The sequence below is a fragment of the Strix uralensis genome, chromosome 1 (assembly GCF_047716275.1).
Source record: "Strix uralensis isolate ZFMK-TIS-50842 chromosome 1, bStrUra1, whole genome shotgun sequence".
Taxonomy (NCBI): Eukaryota; Metazoa; Chordata; class Aves; order Strigiformes; family Strigidae; genus Strix; species Strix uralensis.
The window spans coordinates 7,653,589-7,672,260 of record NC_133972.1 but is presented as its reverse complement, the minus strand read 5'-3'; positions in this window follow the sequence as shown (position 1 = coordinate 7,672,260).

Genomic DNA, 18,672 nt, shown 5'->3' with positions numbered 1-18,672 from the left:
GATGCCAAAAATTAATCTTTGAGAGGTAAAATGGGGGTTTGTGCCCTAAAATTGAGAGCTTGGAGTAGGAAAATGAGGCTTTTAATCTGAAAAAGGAGGTTTGTGCCCTAAAATTGAGATATTGGTGCAGAAAAATGAGGCTTTTCCACCCAAAAAAGGTGGGTTTTACCCTAAAATTGAGAGCTTGTTGCAGAAAAATGAGGCTTTTCAGCAGAAAAAGGTTGTTTCCGCCCTAAAATTGAGAGCTTGGTACAGAAAAATGAGGTTTTTCACCCCAAAAGCGTGGGTTTAGCCCCCATGATAGGGTTTGTGCTGTAAAAAAGGAGAGGTAGGGCCCTGGAAACGAGGCACTGCTGCATAAAAGGGAGGTTGTTACCTGTAGAATCAAAAGCTTGGATGCCAAAAATTAATCTTTGAGAGGTAAAATGGGGGTTTGTGCCCTAAAATTGAGAGCTTGGAGTAGGAAAATGAGGCTTTTAATCTGAAAAAGGAGGTTTGTGCCCTAAAATTGAGATATTGGTGCAGAAAAATGAGGCTTTTAACCTGAAAACGGAGGTTTGTGCCCTAAAATTGAGATATTGGTGCAGAAAAATGAGGCTTTTAACCTGAAAAAGGAGGTTTGTGCCCTAAAATTGAGATATTGGTGAAGAAAAATGAGGCTTTTCACCCAAAAATTGAGAGCTTGTCCCTAAAATTGGGAGCTTGGAGTAGGAAAATGAGGCTTTTAATCTGAAAAAGGAGGTTTGTGCCATAAATTGAGATATTGGTGAAGAAAAATGAGGCTTTTAATCTGAAAATTGAGAGCTTGTCCCTAAAATTGAGAGCTTGGTGCAGAAAAATGAGGCTTTTCACCCAAAAAAGGAGAGCTTGTCCATAACATTGAAATATTGGTGCAGAAAAATGAGGCTTTTCAGGTGAAAAAGGTGGGTTTGGTGCTAAAATTGAGAGCTTGGTGCAGAAAAATGAGGCTTTTCTGGTGAAAAGGGCATTTTGTGCCCTAAAATTGCGAGCTTGTTGTAGGAAAATGAGGCTTTTTTACCCGAAAAAGGCAGGTTTTACCCTAAAATTGAGAGCTTGTTGTAGGAAAATGAGGCTTTTTTACCCGAAAAAGGCGGGTTTTACCCTAAAATTGAGAGCTTGTTGTAGGAAAATGAGGCTTTTCAGGTGAAAAAGGCGGGTTTTACCGTAAAATTGAGAGAGTGTTTCCGAAAAATGAGGCTTTTCAGGTGAAAAAGGTGGGTTTGGTGCAGAAAATTGAGAGCTCTGTGCAGAAAAATGAGGCTTTTTCACCCGAAAAAGGCATTTTGTGCCCGAAATTGAGAGCTTGGTGCAGAAAAATGAGGCTTTTCACCCCAAAAACGCGGGTTTAGCCCCCATGATAGGGTTTGTGCTGTAAAAAAGGAGAGGTAGGGCCCTGGAAACGAGGCACTGCTGCATAAAAGGGAGGTTGTTACCTGTAGAATCAAAAGCTTGGATGCCAAAAATTAATCTTTGAGAGGTAAAATGGGGGTTTGTGCCCTAAAATTGAGAGCTTGGAGTAGGAAAATGAGGCTTTTAATCTGAAAAAGGAGGTTTGTGCCCTAAAATTGAGATATTGGTGCAGAAAAATGAGGCTTTTCCACCCAAAAAAGGTGGGTTTTACCCTAAAATTGAGAGCTTGTTGCAGAAAAATGAGGCTTTTCAGCAGAAAAAGGTTGTTTCCGCCCTAAAATTGAGAGCTTGGTACAGAAAAATGAGGTTTTTCACCCCAAAAGCGTGGGTTTAGCCCCCATGATAGGGTTTGTGCTGTAAAAAAGGAGAGGTAGGGCCCTGGAAACGAGGCACTGCTGCATAAAAGGGAGGTTGTTACCTGTAGAATCAAAAGCTTGGATGCCAAAAATTAATCTTTGAGAGGTAAAATGGGGGTTTGTGCCCTAAAATTGAGAGCTTGGAGTAGGAAAATGAGGCTTTTAATCTGAAAAAGGAGGTTTGTGCCCTAAAATTGAGATATTGGTGCAGAAAAATGAGGCTTTTAACCTGAAAAAGGAGGTTTGTGCCCTAAAATTGAGATATTGGTGAAGAAAAATGAGGCTTTTCACCCAAAAATTGAGAGCTTGTCCCTAAAATTGGGAGCTTGGAGTAGGAAAATGAGGCTTTTAATCTGAAAAAGGAGGTTTGTGCCATAAATTGAGATATTGGTGAAGAAAAATGAGGCTTTTAATCTGAAAATTGAGAGCTTGTCCCTAAAATTGAGAGCTTGGTGCAGAAAAATGAGGCTTTTCACCCAAAAAAGGAGAGCTTGTCCATAACATTGAAATATTGGTGCAGAAAAATGAGGCTTTTCAGGTGAAAAAGGTGGGTTTGGTGCTAAAATTGAGAGCTTGGTGCAGAAAAATGAGGCTTTTCTGGTGAAAAGGGCATTTTGTGCCCTAAAATTGCGAGCTTGTTGTAGGAAAATGAGGCTTTTTTACCCGAAAAAGGCAGGTTTTACCCTAAAATTGAGAGCTTGTTGTAGGAAAATGAGGCTTTTTTACCCGAAAAAGGCGGGTTTTACCCTAAAATTGAGAGCTTGTTGTAGGAAAATGAGGCTTTTCAGGTGAAAAAGGCGGGTTTTACCGTAAAATTGAGAGAGTGTTTCCGAAAAATGAGGCTTTTCAGGTGAAAAAGGTGGGTTTGGTGCAGAAAATTGAGAGCTCTGTGCAGAAAAATGAGGCTTTTTCACCCGAAAAAGGCATTTTGTGCCCGAAATTGAGAGCTTGGTGCAGAAAAATGAGGCTTTTCACCCCAAAAACGCGGGTTTAGCCCCCATGATAGGGTTTGTGCTGTAAAAAAGGAGAGGTAGGGCCCTGGAAACGAGGCACTGCTGCATAAAAGGGAGGTTGTTACCTGTAGAATCAAAAGCTTGGATGCCAAAAATTAATCTTTGAGAGGTAAAATGGGGGTTTGTGCCCTAAAATTGAGAGCTTGGAGTAGGAAAATGAGGCTTTTAATCTGAAAAAGGAGGTTTGTGCCCTAAAATTGAGATATTGGTGCAGAAAAATGAGGCTTTTCCACCCAAAAAAGGTGGGTTTTACCCTAAAATTGAGAGCTTGTTGCAGAAAAATGAGGCTTTTCAGCAGAAAAAGGTTGTTTCCGCCCTAAAATTGAGAGCTTGGTACAGAAAAATGAGGTTTTTCACCCCAAAAGCGTGGGTTTAGCCCCCATGATAGGGTTTGTGCTGTAAAAAAGGAGAGGTAGGGCCCTGGAAACGAGGCACTGCTGCATAAAAGGGAGGTTGTTACCTGTAGAATCAAAAGCTTGGATGCCAAAAATTAATCTTTGAGAGGTAAAATGGGGGTTTGTGCCCTAAAATTGAGAGCTTGGAGTAGGAAAATGAGGCTTTTAATCTGAAAAAGGAGGTTTGTGCCCTAAAATTGAGATATTGGTGCAGAAAAATGAGGCTTTTAACCTGAAAAAGGAGGTTTGTGCCCTAAAATTGAGATATTGGTGAAGAAAAATGAGGCTTTTCACCCAAAAATTGAGAGCTTGTCCCTAAAATTGGGAGCTTGGAGTAGGAAAATGAGGCTTTTAATCTGAAAAAGGAGGTTTGTGCCATAAATTGAGATATTGGTGAAGAAAAATGAGGCTTTTAATCTGAAAATTGAGAGCTTGTCCCTAAAATTGAGAGCTTGGTGCAGAAAAATGAGGCTTTTCACCCAAAAAAGGAGAGCTTGTCCATAACATTGAAATATTGGTGCAGAAAAATGAGGCTTTTCAGGTGAAAAAGGTGGGTTTGGTGCTAAAATTGAGAGCTTGGTGCAGAAAAATGAGGCTTTTCTGGTGAAAAGGGCATTTTGTGCCCTAAAATTGCGAGCTTGTTGTAGGAAAATGAGGCTTTTTTACCCGAAAAAGGCAGGTTTTACCCTAAAATTGAGAGCTTGTTGTAGGAAAATGAGGCTTTTTTACCCGAAAAAGGCGGGTTTTACCCTAAAATTGAGAGCTTGTTGTAGGAAAATGAGGCTTTTCAGGTGAAAAAGGCGGGTTTTACCGTAAAATTGAGAGAGTGTTTCCGAAAAATGAGGCTTTTCAGGTGAAAAAGGTGGGTTTGGTGCAGAAAATTGAGAGCTCTGTGCAGAAAAATGAGGCTTTTTCACCCGAAAAAGGCATTTTGTGCCCGAAATTGAGAGCTTGGTGCAGAAAAATGAGGCTTTTCACCCCAAAAACGCGGGTTTAGCCCCCATGATAGGGTTTGTGCTGTAAAAAAGGAGAGGTAGGGCCCTGGAAACGAGGCACTGCTGCATAAAAGGGAGGTTGTTACCTGTAGAATCAAAACTTTGGATGCCAAAAATTAATCTTTGAGAGGTAAAATGGGGGTTTGTGCCCTAAAATTGAGAGCTTGGAGTAGGAAAATGAGGCTTTTAATCTGAAAAAGGAGGTTTGTGCCCTAAAATTGAGATATTGGTGAAGAAAAATGAGGCTTTTCACCCAAAAATTGAGAGCTTGTCCCTAAAATTGAGAGCTTGGAGTAGGAAAATGAGGCTTTTAATCTGAAAAAGGAGGTTTGTGCCCTAAAATTGAGATATTGGTGAAGAAAAATGAGGCTTTTCACCCAAAAATTGAGAGCTTGTCCCTAAAATTGAGAGCTTGGTGCAGAAAAATGAGGCTTTTCACCCAAAAATTGAGAGCTTGTCCCTAAAATTGAGAGCTTGGAGTAGGAAAATGAGGCTTTTAATCTGAAAACGGAGGTTTGTGCCCTAAAATTGAGATATTGGTGCAGAAAAATGAGGCTTTTCCACCCAAAAAAGGTGGGTTTTACCCTAAAATTGAGAGCTTGGTGAAGAAAAATGATTCTTTTCACCCGCAGAAATGCGGTTTCTGCCCTAAAATGGAGAGCTTGGTACAGAAAAATGAGGCTTTTCATCTGAAAAATGCAGGTTTGGCCTTAAAATTGCGCTATTGGTGCAGAAAAATGAGGCTTTTCACCCAAAAAAGGGAGCTTGTCCACAACATTGAAATATTGGTGCAGAAAAATGAGGCTTTTTAGGTGAAAAAGGTGGGTTTGGTGCTAAAATTGAGAGCTTGTTGCAGAAAAATGAGGCTTTACGTGTGAAAAAGACGGTTTGTGCCCTAAAATTGAGAGCTTGGAGTAGGAAAATGAGGCTTTTAATCTGAAAAAGGAGGTTTGTGCCCTAAAATTGAGATATTGGTGCAGAAAAATGAGGCTTTTCCACCCAAAAAAGGTGGGTTTTACCCTAAAATTGAGAGCTTGTTGCAGAAAAATGAGGCTTTTCAGCAGAAAAAGGTTGTTTCCGCCCTAAAATTGAGAGCTTGGTACAGAAAAATGAGGTTTTTCACCCCAAAAGCGTGGGTTTAGCCCCCATGATAGGGTTTGTGCTGTATAAAAGTAGAGTTAGGGCCCAGGAAACGAGGCACTGCTGCATAAAAGGGAGGTTGTTACCTGTAGAATCAAAACTTTGGATGCCAAAAATTAATCTTTGAGAGGTAAAATGGGGGTTTGTGCCCTAAAATTGAGAGCTTGGAGTAGGAAAATGAGGCTTTTAATCTGAAAAAGGAGGTTTGTGCCCTAAAATTGAGATATTGGTGCAGAAAAATGAGGCTTTTAACCTGAAAAAGGAGGTTTGTGCCCTAAAATTGAGATATTGGTGAAGAAAAATGAGGCTTTTCACCCAAAAATTGAGAGCTTGTCCCTAAAATTGGGAGCTTGGAGTAGGAAAATGAGGCTTTTAATCTGAAAAAGGAGGTTTGTGCCATAAATTGAGATATTGGTGAAGAAAAATGAGGCTTTTAATCTGAAAATTGAGAGCTTGTCCCTAAAATTGAGAGCTTGGTGCAGAAAAATGAGGCTTTTCACCCAAAAAAGGAGAGCTTGTCCATAACATTGAAATATTGGTGCAGAAAAATGAGGCTTTTCAGGTGAAAAAGGTGGGTTTGGTGCTAAAATTGAGAGCTTGGTGCAGAAAAATGAGGCTTTTCTGGTGAAAAGGGCATTTTGTGCCCTAAAATTGCGAGCTTGTTGTAGGAAAATGAGGCTTTTTTACCCGAAAAAGGCAGGTTTTACCCTAAAATTGAGAGCTTGTTGTAGGAAAATGAGGCTTTTTTACCCGAAAAAGGCGGGTTTTACCCTAAAATTGAGAGCTTGTTGTAGGAAAATGAGGCTTTTCAGGTGAAAAAGGCGGGTTTTACCGTAAAATTGAGAGAGTGTTTCCGAAAAATGAGGCTTTTCAGGTGAAAAAGGTGGGTTTGGTGCAGAAAATTGAGAGCTCTGTGCAGAAAAATGAGGCTTTTTCACCCGAAAAAGGCATTTTGTGCCCGAAATTGAGAGCTTGGTGCAGAAAAATGAGGCTTTTCACCCCAAAAACGCGGGTTTAGCCCCCATGATAGGGTTTGTGCTGTAAAAAAGGAGAGGTAGGGCCCTGGAAACGAGGCACTGCTGCATAAAAGGGAGGTTGTTACCTGTAGAATCAAAACTTTGGATGCCAAAAATTAATCTTTGAGAGGTAAAATGGGGGTTTGTGCCCTAAAATTGAGAGCTTGGAGTAGGAAAATGAGGCTTTTAATCTGAAAAAGGAGGTTTGTGCCCTAAAATTGAGATATTGGTGAAGAAAAATGAGGCTTTTCACCCAAAAATTGAGAGCTTGTCCCTAAAATTGAGAGCTTGGAGTAGGAAAATGAGGCTTTTAATCTGAAAAAGGAGGTTTGTGCCCTAAAATTGAGATATTGGTGAAGAAAAATGAGGCTTTTCACCCAAAAATTGAGAGCTTGTCCCTAAAATTGAGAGCTTGGTGCAGAAAAATGAGGCTTTTCACCCAAAAATTGAGAGCTTGTCCCTAAAATTGAGAGCTTGGAGTAGGAAAATGAGGCTTTTAATCTGAAAACGGAGGTTTGTGCCCTAAAATTGAGATATTGGTGCAGAAAAATGAGGCTTTTCCACCCAAAAAAGGTGGGTTTTACCCTAAAATTGAGAGCTTGGTGAAGAAAAATGATTCTTTTCACCCGCAGAAATGCGGTTTCTGCCCTAAAATGGAGAGCTTGGTACAGAAAAATGAGGCTTTTCATCTGAAAAATGCAGGTTTGGCCTTAAAATTGCGCTATTGGTGCAGAAAAATGAGGCTTTTTAGGTGAAAAAGGTGGGTTTGGTGCTAAAATTGAGAGCTTGTTGCAGAAAAATGAGGCTTTACGTGTGAAAAAGACGGTTTGTGCCCTAAAATTGAGAGCTTGGAGTAGGAAAATGAGGCTTTTAATCTGAAAAAGGAGGTTTGTGCCCTAAAATTGAGATATTGGTGCAGAAAAATGAGGCTTTTCCACCCAAAAAAGGTGGGTTTTACCCTAAAATTGAGAGCTTGTTGCAGAAAAATGAGGCTTTTCAGCAGAAAAAGGTTGTTTCCGCCCTAAAATTGAGAGCTTGGTACAGAAAAATGAGGTTTTTCACCCCAAAAGCGTGGGTTTAGCCCCCATGATAGGGTTTGTGCTGTATAAAAGTAGAGTTAGGGCCCAGGAAACGAGGCACTGCTGCATAAAAGGGAGGTTGTTACCTGTAGAATCAAAACTTTGGATGCCAAAAATTAATCTTTGAGAGGTAAAATGGGGGTTTGTGCCCTAAAATTGAGAGCTTGGAGTAGGAAAATGAGGCTTTTAATCTGAAAAAGGAGGTTTGTGCCCTAAAATTGAGATATTGGTGCAGAAAAATGAGGCTTTTAACCTGAAAAAGGAGGTTTGTGCCCTAAAATTGAGATATTGGTGAAGAAAAATGAGGCTTTTCACCCAAAAATTGAGAGCTTGTCCCTAAAATTGGGAGCTTGGAGTAGGAAAATGAGGCTTTTAATCTGAAAAAGGAGGTTTGTGCCATAAATTGAGATATTGGTGAAGAAAAATGAGGCTTTTAATCTGAAAATTGAGAGCTTGTCCCTAAAATTGAGAGCTTGGTGCAGAAAAATGAGGCTTTTCACCCAAAAAAGGAGAGCTTGTCCATAACATTGAAATATTGGTGCAGAAAAATGAGGCTTTTCAGGTGAAAAAGGTGGGTTTGGTGCTAAAATTGAGAGCTTGGTGCAGAAAAATGAGGCTTTTCTGGTGAAAAGGGCATTTTGTGCCCTAAAATTGCGAGCTTGTTGTAGGAAAATGAGGCTTTTTTACCCGAAAAAGGCAGGTTTTACCCTAAAATTGAGAGCTTGTTGTAGGAAAATGAGGCTTTTTTACCCGAAAAAGGCGGGTTTTACCCTAAAATTGAGAGCTTGTTGTAGGAAAATGAGGCTTTTCAGGTGAAAAAGGCGGGTTTTACCGTAAAATTGAGAGAGTGTTTCCGAAAAATGAGGCTTTTCAGGTGAAAAAGGTGGGTTTGGTGCAGAAAATTGAGAGCTCTGTGCAGAAAAATGAGGCTTTTTCACCCGAAAAAGGCATTTTGTGCCCGAAATTGAGAGCTTGGTGCAGAAAAATGAGGCTTTTCACCCCAAAAACGCGGGTTTAGCCCCCATGATAGGGTTTGTGCTGTAAAAAAGGAGAGGTAGGGCCCTGGAAACGAGGCACTGCTGCATAAAAGGGAGGTTGTTACCTGTAGAATCAAAACTTTGGATGCCAAAAATTAATCTTTGAGAGGTAAAATGGGGGTTTGTGCCCTAAAATTGAGAGCTTGGAGTAGGAAAATGAGGCTTTTAATCTGAAAAAGGAGGTTTGTGCCCTAAAATTGAGATATTGGTGAAGAAAAATGAGGCTTTTCACCCAAAAATTGAGAGCTTGTCCCTAAAATTGAGAGCTTGGAGTAGGAAAATGAGGCTTTTAATCTGAAAAAGGAGGTTTGTGCCCTAAAATTGAGATATTGGTGAAGAAAAATGAGGTTTTTCACCCCAAAAGCGTGGGTTTAGCCCCCATGATAGGGTTTGTGCTGTAAAAAATGAGAGGTAGGGCCCTGGAAACGAGGCACTGCTGCATAAAAGGGAGGTTGTTACCTGTAGAATCAAAACTTTGGATGCCAAAAATTAATCTTTGAGAGGTAAAATGGGGGTTTGTGCCCTAAAATTGAGAGCTTGGAGTAGGAAAATGAGGCTTTTAATCTGAAAAAGGAGGTTTGTGCCCTAAAATTGAGATATTGGTGCAGAAAAATGAGGCTTTTAACCTGAAAAAGGAGGTTTGTGCCCTAAAATTGAGATATTGTTGCAGAAAAATGAGGCTTTTAACCTGAAAAAGGAGGTTTGTGCCCTAAAATTGAGATATTGGTGAAGAAAAATGAGGCTTTTCACCCAAAAATTGAGAGCTTGTCCCTAAAATTGGGAGCTTGGAGTAGGAAAATGAGGCTTTTAATCTTAAAAAGGAGGTTTGTGCCATAAATTGAGATATTGGTGAAGAAAAATGAGGCTTTTAATCTGAAAATTGAGAGCTTGTCCCTAAAATTGAGAGCTTGGTGCAGAAAAATGAGGCTTTTCACCCAAAAAAGGAGAGCTTGTCCATAACATTGAAATATTGGTGCAGAAAAATGAGGCTTTTCAGGTGAAAAAGGTGGGTTTGGTGCTAAAATTGAGAGCTTGGTGCAGAAAAATGAGGCTTTTCTGGTGAAAAGGGCATTTTGTGCCCTAAAATTGCGAGCTTGTTGTAGGAAAATGAGGCTTTTTTACCCGAAAAAGGCGGGTTTTACCCTAAAATTGAGAGCTTGTTGTAGGAAAATGAGGCTTTTCAGGTGAAAAAGGCGGGTTTTACCGTAAAATTGAGAGAGTGTTTCCGAAAAATGAGGCTTTTCAGGTGAAAAAGGTGGGTTTGGTGCAGAAAATTGAGAGCTCTGTGCAGAAAAATGAGGCTTTTTCACCCGAAAAAGGCATTTTGTGCCCGAAATTGAGAGCTTGGTGCAGAAAAATGAGGCTTTTCACCCCAAAAACGCGGGTTTAGCCCCCATGATAGGGTTTGTGCTGTAAAAAAGGAGAGGTAGGGCCCTGGAAACGAGGCACTGCTGCATAAAAGGGAGGTTGTTACCTGTAGAATCAAAAGCTTGGATGCCAAAAATTAATCTTTGAGAGGTAAAATGGGGGTTTGTGCCCTAAAATTGAGAGCTTGGAGTAGGAAAATGAGGCTTTTAATCTGAAAAAGGAGGTTTGTGCCCTAAAATTGAGATATTGGTGCAGAAAAATGAGGCTTTTCCACCCAAAAAAGGTGGGTTTTACCCTAAAATTGAGAGCTTGTTGCAGAAAAATGAGGCTTTTCAGCAGAAAAAGGTTGTTTCCGCCCTAAAATTGAGAGCTTGGTACAGAAAAATGAGGTTTTTCACCCCAAAAGCGTGGGTTTAGCCCCCATGATAGGGTTTGTGCTGTAAAAAAGGAGAGGTAGGGCCCTGGAAACGAGGCACTGCTGCATAAAAGGGAGGTTGTTACCTGTAGAATCAAAACTTTGGATGCCAAAAATTAATCTTTGAGAGGTAAAATGGGGGTTTGTGCCCTAAAATTGAGAGCTTGGAGTAGGAAAATGAGGCTTTTAATCTGAAAAAGGAGGTTTGTGCCCTAAAATTGAGATATTGGTGAAGAAAAATGAGGCTTTTAACCTGAAAAAGGAGGTTTGTGCCCTAAAATTGAGATATTGGTGAAGAAAAATGAGGCTTTTCACCCAAAAATTGAGAGCTTGTCCCTAAAATTGGGAGCTTGGAGTAGGAAAATGAGGCTTTTAATCTGAAAAAGGAGGTTTGTGCCATAAATTGAGATATTGGTGAAGAAAAATGAGGCTTTTAATCTGAAAATTGAGAGCTTGTCCCTAAAATTGAGAGCTTGGTGCAGAAAAATGAGGCTTTTCACCCAAAAAAGGAGAGCTTGTCCATAACATTGAAATATTGGTGCAGAAAAATGAGGCTTTTCAGGTGAAAAAGGTGGGTTTGGTGCTAAAATTGAGAGCTTGGTGCAGAAAAATGAGGCTTTTCTGGTGAAAAGGGCATTTTGTGCCCTAAAATTGCGAGCTTGTTGTAGGAAAATGAGGCTTTTTTACCCGAAAAAGGCGGGTTTTACCCTAAAATTGAGAGCTTGTTGTAGGAAAATGAGGCTTTTCAGGTGAAAAAGGCGGGTTTTACCGTAAAATTGAGAGAGTGTTTCCGAAAAATGAGGCTTTTCAGGTGAAAAAGGTGGGTTTGGTGCAGAAAATTGAGAGCTCTGTGCAGAAAAATGAGGCTTTTTCACCCGAAAAAGGCATTTTGTGCCCGAAATTGAGAGCTTGGTGCAGAAAAATGAGGCTTTTCACCCCAAAAACGCGGGTTTAGCCCCCATGATAGGGTTTGTGCTGTAAAAAAGGAGAGGTAGGGCCCTGGAAACGAGGCACTGCTGCATAAAAGGGAGGTTGTTACCTGTAGAATCAAAACTTTGGATGCCAAAAATTAATCTTTGAGAGGTAAAATGGGGGTTTGTGCCCTAAAATTGAGAGCTTGGAGTAGGAAAATGAGGCTTTTAATCTGAAAAAGGAGGTTTGTGCCCTAAAATTGAGATATTGGTGCAGAAAAATGAGGCTTTTCCACCCAAAAAAGGTGGGTTTTACCCTAAAATTGAGAGCTTGTTGCAGAAAAATGAGGCTTTTCAGCAGAAAAAGGTTGTTTCCGCCCTAAAATTGAGAGCTTGGTACAGAAAAATGAGGTTTTTCACCCCAAAAGCGTGGGTTTAGCCCCCATGATAGGGTTTGTGCTGTAAAAAAGGAGAGGTAGGGCCCTGGAAACGAGGCACTGCTGCATAAAAGGGAGGTTGTTACCTGTAGAATCAAAAGCTTGGATGCCAAAAATTAATCTTTGAGAGGTAAAATGGGGGTTTGTGCCCTAAAATTGAGAGCTTGGAGTAGGAAAATGAGGCTTTTAATCTGAAAAAGGAGGTTTGTGCCCTAAAATTGAGATATTGGTGCAGAAAAATGAGGCTTTTAACCTGAAAAAGGAGGTTTGTGCCCTAAAATTGAGATATTGGTGAAGAAAAATGAGGCTTTTCACCCAAAAATTGAGAGCTTGTCCCTAAAATTGGGAGCTTGGAGTAGGAAAATGAGGCTTTTAATCTGAAAAAGGAGGTTTGTGCCATAAATTGAGATATTGGTGAAGAAAAATGAGGCTTTTAATCTGAAAATTGAGAGCTTGTCCCTAAAATTGAGAGCTTGGTGCAGAAAAATGAGGCTTTTCACCCAAAAAAGGAGAGCTTGTCCATAACATTGAAATATTGGTGCAGAAAAATGAGGCTTTTCAGGTGAAAAAGGTGGGTTTGGTGCTAAAATTGAGAGCTTGGTGCAGAAAAATGAGGCTTTTCTGGTGAAAAGGGCATTTTGTGCCCTAAAATTGCGAGCTTGTTGTAGGAAAATGAGGCTTTTTTACCCGAAAAAGGCAGGTTTTACCCTAAAATTGAGAGCTTGTTGTAGGAAAATGAGGCTTTTTTACCCGAAAAAGGCGGGTTTTACCCTAAAATTGAGAGCTTGTTGTAGGAAAATGAGGCTTTTCAGGTGAAAAAGGCGGGTTTTACCGTAAAATTGAGAGAGTGTTTCCGAAAAATGAGGCTTTTCAGGTGAAAAAGGTGGGTTTGGTGCAGAAAATTGAGAGCTCTGTGCAGAAAAATGAGGCTTTTTCACCCGAAAAAGGCATTTTGTGCCCGAAATTGAGAGCTTGGTGCAGAAAAATGAGGCTTTTCACCCCAAAAACGCGGGTTTAGCCCCCATGATAGGGTTTGTGCTGTAAAAAAGGAGAGGTAGGGCCCTGGAAACGAGGCACTGCTGCATAAAAGGGAGGTTGTTACCTGTAGAATCAAAACTTTGGATGCCAAAAATTAATCTTTGAGAGGTAAAATGGGGGTTTGTGCCCTAAAATTGAGAGCTTGGAGTAGGAAAATGAGGCTTTTAATCTGAAAAAGGAGGTTTGTGCCCTAAAATTGAGATATTGGTGCAGAAAAATGAGGCTTTTCCACCCAAAAAAGGTGGGTTTTACCCTAAAATTGAGAGCTTGTTGCAGAAAAATGAGGCTTTTCAGCAGAAAAAGGTTGTTTCCGCCCTAAAATTGAGAGCTTGGTACAGAAAAATGAGGTTTTTCACCCCAAAAGCGTGGGTTTAGCCCCCATGATAGGGTTTGTGCTGTAAAAAAGGAGAGGTAGGGCCCTGGAAACGAGGCACTGCTGCATAAAAGGGAGGTTGTTACCTGTAGAATCAAAAGCTTGGATGCCAAAAATTAATCTTTGAGAGGTAAAATGGGGGTTTGTGCCCTAAAATTGAGAGCTTGGAGTAGGAAAATGAGGCTTTTAATCTGAAAAAGGAGGTTTGTGCCCTAAAATTGAGATATTGGTGCAGAAAAATGAGGCTTTTAACCTGAAAAAGGAGGTTTGTGCCCTAAAATTGAGATATTGGTGAAGAAAAATGAGGCTTTTCACCCAAAAATTGAGAGCTTGTCCCTAAAATTGGGAGCTTGGAGTAGGAAAATGAGGCTTTTAATCTGAAAAAGGAGGTTTGTGCCATAAATTGAGATATTGGTGAAGAAAAATGAGGCTTTTAATCTGAAAATTGAGAGCTTGTCCCTAAAATTGAGAGCTTGGTGCAGAAAAATGAGGCTTTTCACCCAAAAAAGGAGAGCTTGTCCATAACATTGAAATATTGGTGCAGAAAAATGAGGCTTTTCAGGTGAAAAAGGTGGGTTTGGTGCTAAAATTGAGAGCTTGGTGCAGAAAAATGAGGCTTTTCTGGTGAAAAGGGCATTTTGTGCCCTAAAATTGCGAGCTTGTTGTAGGAAAATGAGGCTTTTTTACCCGAAAAAGGCAGGTTTTACCCTAAAATTGAGAGCTTGTTGTAGGAAAATGAGGCTTTTTTACCCGAAAAAGGCGGGTTTTACCCTAAAATTGAGAGCTTGTTGTAGGAAAATGAGGCTTTTCAGGTGAAAAAGGCGGGTTTTACCGTAAAATTGAGAGAGTGTTTCCGAAAAATGAGGCTTTTCAGGTGAAAAAGGTGGGTTTGGTGCAGAAAATTGAGAGCTCTGTGCAGAAAAATGAGGCTTTTTCACCCGAAAAAGGCATTTTGTGCCCGAAATTGAGAGCTTGGTGCAGAAAAATGAGGCTTTTCACCCCAAAAACGCGGGTTTAGCCCCCATGATAGGGTTTGTGCTGTAAAAAAGGAGAGGTAGGGCCCTGGAAACGAGGCACTGCTGCATAAAAGGGAGGTTGTTACCTGTAGAATCAAAACTTTGGATGCCAAAAATTAATCTTTGAGAGGTAAAATGGGGGTTTGTGCCCTAAAATTGAGAGCTTGGAGTAGGAAAATGAGGCTTTTAATCTGAAAAAGGAGGTTTGTGCCCTAAAATTGAGATATTGGTGCAGAAAAATGAGGCTTTTCCACCCAAAAAAGGTGGGTTTTACCCTAAAATTGAGAGCTTGTTGCAGAAAAATGAGGCTTTTCAGCAGAAAAAGGTTGTTTCCGCCCTAAAATTGAGAGCTTGGTACAGAAAAATGAGGTTTTTCACCCCAAAAGCGTGGGTTTAGCCCCCATGATAGGGTTTGTGCTGTAAAAAAGGAGAGGTAGGGCCCTGGAAACGAGGCACTGCTGCATAAAAGGGAGGTTGTTACCTGTAGAATCAAAAGCTTGGATGCCAAAAATTAATCTTTGAGAGGTAAAATGGGGGTTTGTGCCCTAAAATTGAGAGCTTGGAGTAGGAAAATGAGGCTTTTAATCTGAAAAAGGAGGTTTGTGCCCTAAAATTGAGATATTGGTGCAGAAAAATGAGGCTTTTAACCTGAAAAAGGAGGTTTGTGCCCTAAAATTGAGATATTGGTGAAGAAAAATGAGGCTTTTCACCCAAAAATTGAGAGCTTGTCCCTAAAATTGGGAGCTTGGAGTAGGAAAATGAGGCTTTTAATCTGAAAAAGGAGGTTTGTGCCCTAAAATTGAGATATTGGTGAAGAAAAATGAGGCTTTTAATCTGAAAATTGAGAGCTTGTCCCTAAAATTGAGAGCTTGGTGCAGAAAAATGAGGCTTTTCACCCAAAAAAGGAGAGCTTGTCCATAACATTGAAATATTGGTGCAGAAAAATGAGGCTTTTCAGGTGAAAAAGGTGGGTTTGGTGCTAAAATTGAGAGCTTGGTGCAGAAAAATGAGGCTTTTCTGGTGAAAAGGGCATTTTGTGCCCTAAAATTGCGAGCTTGTTGTAGGAAAATGAGGCTTTTTTACCCGAAAAAGGCAGGTTTTACCCTAAAATTGAGAGCTTGTTGTAGGAAAATGAGGCTTTTTTACCCGAAAAAGGCGGGTTTTACCCTAAAATTGAGAGCTTGTTGTAGGAAAATGAGGCTTTTCAGGTGAAAAAGGCGGGTTTTACCGTAAAATTGAGAGAGTGTTTCCGAAAAATGAGGCTTTTCAGGTGAAAAAGGTGGGTTTGGTGCAGAAAATTGAGAGCTCTGTGCAGAAAAATGAGGCTTTTTCACCCGAAAAAGGCATTTTGTGCCCGAAATTGAGAGCTTGGTGCAGAAAAATGAGGCTTTTCACCCCAAAAACGCGGGTTTAGCCCCCATGATAGGGTTTGTGCTGTAAAAAAGGAGAGGTAGGGCCCTGGAAACGAGGCACTGCTGCATAAAAGGGAGGTTGTTACCTGTAGAATCAAAACTTTGGATGCCAAAAATTAATCTTTGAGAGGTAAAATGGGGGTTTGTGCCCTAAAATTGAGAGCTTGGAGTAGGAAAATGAGGCTTTTAATCTGAAAAAGGAGGTTTGTGCCCTAAAATTGAGATATTGGTGAAGAAAAATGAGGCTTTTCACCCAAAAATTGAGAGCTTGTCCCTAAAATTGAGAGCTTGGAGTAGGAAAATGAGGCTTTTAATCTGAAAAAGGAGGTTTGTGCCCTAAAATTGAGATATTGGTGAAGAAAAATGAGGCTTTTCACCCAAAAATTGAGAGCTTGTCCCTAAAATTGAGAGCTTGGTGCAGAAAAATGAGGCTTTTCACCCAAAAATTGAGAGCTTGTCCCTAAAATTGAGAGCTTGGAGTAGGAAAATGAGGCTTTTAATCTGAAAACGGAGGTTTGTGCCCTAAAATTGAGATATTGGTGCAGAAAAATGAGGCTTTTCCACCCAAAAAAGGTGGGTTTTACCCTAAAATTGAGAGCTTGGTGAAGAAAAATGATTCTTTTCACCCGCAGAAATGCGGTTTCTGCCCTAAAATGGAGAGCTTGGTACAGAAAAATGAGGCTTTTCATCTGAAAAATGCAGGTTTGGCCTTAAAATTGCGCTATTGGTGCAGAAAAATGAGGCTTTTCACCCAAAAAAGGGAGCTTGTCCACAACATTGAAATATTGGTGCAGAAAAATGAGGCTTTTTAGGTGAAAAAGGTGGGTTTGGTGCTAAAATTGAGAGCTTGTTGCAGAAAAATGAGGCTTTACGTGTGAAAAAGACGGTTTGTGCCCTAAAATTGAGAGCTTGGAGTAGGAAAATGAGGCTTTTAATCTGAAAAAGGAGGTTTGTGCCCTAAAATTGAGATATTGGTGCAGAAAAATGAGGCTTTTCCACCCAAAAAAGGTGGGTTTTACCCTAAAATTGAGAGCTTGTTGCAGAAAAATGAGGCTTTTCAGCAGAAAAAGGTTGTTTCCGCCCTAAAATTGAGAGCTTGGTACAGAAAAATGAGGTTTTTCACCCCAAAAGCGTGGGTTTAGCCCCCATGATAGGGTTTGTGCTGTATAAAAGTAGAGTTAGGGCCCAGGAAACGAGGCACTGCTGCATAAAAGGGAGGTTGTTACCTGTAGAATCAAAACTTTGGATGCCAAAAATTAATCTTTGAGAGGTAAAATGGGGGTTTGTGCCCTAAAATTGAGAGCTTGGAGTAGGAAAATGAGGCTTTTAATCTGAAAAAGGAGGTTTGTGCCCTAAAATTGAGATATTGGTGCAGAAAAATGAGGCTTTTAACCTGAAAAAGGAGGTTTGTGCCCTAAAATTGAGATATTGGTGAAGAAAAATGAGGCTTTTCACCCAAAAATTGAGAGCTTGTCCCTAAAATTGGGAGCTTGGAGTAGGAAAATGAGGCTTTTAATCTGAAAAAGGAGGTTTGTGCCATAAATTGAGATATTGGTGAAGAAAAATGAGGCTTTTAATCTGAAAATTGAGAGCTTGTCCCTAAAATTGAGAGCTTGGTGCAGAAAAATGAGGCTTTTCACCCAAAAAAGGAGAGCTTGTCCATAACATTGAAATATTGGTGCAGAAAAATGAGGCTTTTCAGGTGAAAAAGGTGGGTTTGGTGCTAAAATTGAGAGCTTGGTGCAGAAAAATGAGGCTTTTCTGGTGAAAAGGGCATTTTGTGCCCTAAAATTGCGAGCTTGTTGTAGGAAAATGAGGCTTTTTTACCCGAAAAAGGCAGGTTTTACCCTAAAATTGAGAGCTTGTTGTAGGAAAATGAGGCTTTTCAGGTGAAAAAGGCGGGTTTTACCGTAAAATTGAGAGAGTGTTTCCGAAAAATGAGGCTTTTCAGGTGAAAAAGGTGGGTTTGGTGCAGAAAATTGAGAGCTCTGTGCAGAAAAATGAGGCTTTTTCACCCGAAAAAGGCATTTTGTGCCCGAAATTGAGAGCTTGGTGCAGAAAAATGAGGCTTTTCACCCCAAAAACGCGGGTTTAGCCCCCATGATAGGGTTTGTGCTGTAAAAAAGTAGAGTTAGGGCCCAGGAAACGAGGCACTGCTGCATAAAAGGGAGGTTGTTACCTGTAGAATCAAAACTTTGGATGCCAAAAATTAATCTTTGAGAGGTAAAATGGGGGTTTGTGCCCTAAAATTGAGAGCTTGGAGTAGGAAAATGAGGCTTTTAATCTGAAAAAGGAGGTTTGTGCCCTAAAATTGAGATATTGGTGCAGAAAAATGAGGCTTTTCCACCCAAAAAAGGTGGGTTTTACCCTAAAATTGAGAGCTTGTTGCAGAAAAATGAGGCTTTTCAGCAGAAAAAGGTTGTTTCCGCCCTAAAATTGAGAGCTTGGTACAGAAAAATGAGGTTTTTCACCCCAAAAGCGTGGGTTTAGCCCCCATGATAGGGTTTGTGCTGTAAAAAAGGAGAGGTAGGGCCCTGGAAACGAGGCACTGCTGCATAAAAGGGAGGTTGTTACCTGTAGAATCAAAAGCTTGGATGCCAAAAATTAATCTTTGAGAGGTAAAATGGGGGTTTGTGCCCTAAAATTGAGAGCTTGGAGTAGGAAAATGAGGCTTTTAATCTGAAAAAGGAGGTTTGTGCCCTAAAATTGAGATATTGGTGCAGAAAAATGAGGCTTTTAACCTGAAAAAGGAGGTTTGTGCCCTAAAATTGAGATATTGGTGAAGAAAAATGAGGCTTTTCACCCAAAAATTGAGAGCTTGTCCCTAAAATTGGGAGCTTGGAGTAGGAAAATGAGGCTTTTAATCTGAAAAAGGAGGTTTGTGCCCTAAAATTGAGATATTGGTGAAGAAAAATGAGGCTTTTAATCTGAAAATTGAGAGCTTGTCCCTAAAATTGAGAGCTTGGTGCAGAAAAATGAGGCTTTTCACCCAAAAAAGGAGAGCTTGTCCATAACATTGAAATATTGGTGCAGAAAAATGAGGCTTTTCAGGTGAAAAAGGTGGGTTTGGTGCTAAAATTGAGAGCTTGGTGCAGAAAAATGAGGCTTTTCTGGTGAAAAGGGCATTTTGTGCCCTAAAATTGCGAGCTTGTTGTAGGAAAATGAGGCTTTTTTACCCGAAAAAGGCAGGTTTTACCCTAAAATTGAGAGCTTGTTGTAGGAAAATGAGGCTTTTTTACC